Below are 2,247 nucleotides of genomic sequence, written 5' to 3'. Positions count from 1 at the left end.
CCCCCCCGGCCTCCAGCCCGCGCCTCTCGCGGCCCACGCAACTGCAGCGGCCCCATGACAGCAGGCGGCTCTTTCTCATGGCGCAGTCCGTGATGTGCGCAGCATGCACAATGTGCATGGCGAATGCACGCGTGGCGTGGCGTGGCGTGGCGGGGCGTGGCGTGGCGGGGCGCGGCGAGGGGCATCCATTTTCTACAGATGGTACTCCGCCCCGCCTGAGGCGAGCCGCGGCGGGGCGGAGCGGGGCGAGTCCGCAGCCCAGGCCCCCCCAAGGGGGGAAGCAGCAAGCACTCACTAATGAATGATATATGCGGGAGGCCCAGGCGGACGGAATGAATCTTAATCGCGAGACAAATAATGCGGCAGCCTCCTTGTGCTTAATCCCGCTCTGCTCTCCCGAGTCGGAGCGGGGGAGGAGAAGAGCAGAGCGGGCGAGTTTTCATAATAATGCCTCTTATTTCGGGCAGCCGCATAACAACAGTCGTCCGCCCGCTCCGCGCTGCGGCAGCTGCGGTTGCGGCGGCGGCTGTGTTTTAACGTCTAAAAGAGGCGTATATGCGAAAAAGACCCGGCGGACTTTTATTATTTTTTATTTCCCTTTTACTCCGAGTCGCGTGGAGAAAATGAAACGGTCGTTGCCGCACAACCCCAGCCCGGCCGCCCCCCGCAACAACGGCCTCTCTCCCCCGCATTTATGACGCGGGTCTGCTTTGCGAACCGTCAACATAAATTACGTAACGCTGCACTCTCATGGCAAGTCTCTGTAGTCGCACTCTAGTCCACCGTGAATACAAAACGTGCTCAATGCCCCTCATAAAATATAGAAAAGCCAGTTTATTTTGTTTCCACATATCAAAGCTTTAAAAGTCCAGATTTTGTGGTTACCCGTGCAGCTCTCATAGCGCCTGACGGGTAGGCAATATCTTGCCTGCCGTGCATGCGTGTACAGCGGGGTGGTATACCCCGTATCTCGCAGGCGCCGAGCTTCCGCATTACGCTGAATAATCTGAAAATAACGTAAGTACTCTCTGAGCCGTGGGAACTACGGAAAACCACGCTCCAGACAACTGTGCGGCTTTGTTCACAATTATATGCTGTTTTTCTGCCAGCAGTGAGGAGGAAATGCGGCCCGGGGACAGTGACGCAGGCGACGGCACCGGCTCACACGCCGACGGCTACATGCGCGCCGCAGACTGTCTAACGCGGATGTAAAGCCCCATCCCTCGCACACGGGCAGCGGCAGCAGCGCCAGGAAATAAAAGTGGAAACGGCTCTCGGCGGGCGCGCGGCGGGCGCGAGCGCGCGGCGGGAGCAGCTCAGATTTGAGGGTGTTCAAGTGTTCCAGTCGTCATCTCCAGGCCAGTCACGATCCTCCTCGAGCCTCGCCTTGGCCCGCCCCGGCACCCGGCGCCATACACGAACACATCACATCGCCGGCCAGCAAAGCCCCCCCTCCCCACTACCGCTTCTTCCTTTGGTTCTTCTTCCTCTGACCCTCCTCTTCCTTTTGTTCTTCCTCGTTCTTATTCCTCTTACTCTCCCCTTCCTTTGATTCCTCCACTTCTTCCTCCTCTTCCCTTCCGCCCACCCGGACCCGCACATTCGCTCCGCTCCGCTCAAACCCCACGCGCAGCCAAGCAAGCTCGGGAGCGCCTGCGAACGGCCAGGTAGGAAAGCCCGCCCGACACGCGTGTCGAGCGCTGTGTAGACTCGCGACGCGAGTGACGGAGTCGGAAGTAGTCAGAGACGGAGCGAGTTATTTTCCACGTGGAAGAGAGGCGTGGCGCGAGAAACAATAAGTAAAGTGGGCTTTAGACGATGTACGAAGAAAACCACACTCAAAGTGTTTTTTACGTTGCACATTATGATGAGAAATCTGGCCAGAACGACTGCCACAACAAGAGATTCAGTTGACCTGCTTCCGTAAAGTGTCGCAAATAGCGGCACTGAATGGCAAATGACAAGGGGGTAAGGGACGAAGGTTCAGAAGGAGGTCAAACTGGAGCCACATACAAGTCAGCCTCAGCCGGAGAGGAGGAAAATGAGGGATGGAGAGGGTGGCATAGCAGTCCTCTGCGACAAGACAGGCAGCAGCAGCGTCTTTACTCCGCGTGCAGGAGAGAGAGAGGAGAGCGAGAAGAGAGAGAGAAGAGAGAGAAGAGAGAGAAGAGAGAGAAGAGAGAGAAGAGAGAGAAGAGAGAGAGAAGAGAGAGAAGAGAGAGAGAAGAGAGAGAAGAGAGAGAGAGA

This window comes from Frankliniella occidentalis, unplaced genomic scaffold (assembly GCF_000697945.3).
Source record: "Frankliniella occidentalis isolate FOCC.00 unplaced genomic scaffold, Focc_3.1 Scaffold2208, whole genome shotgun sequence".
Taxonomy (NCBI): domain Eukaryota; kingdom Metazoa; phylum Arthropoda; class Insecta; order Thysanoptera; family Thripidae; genus Frankliniella; species Frankliniella occidentalis.
Note: the sequence above shows the minus strand (reverse complement) of the source record.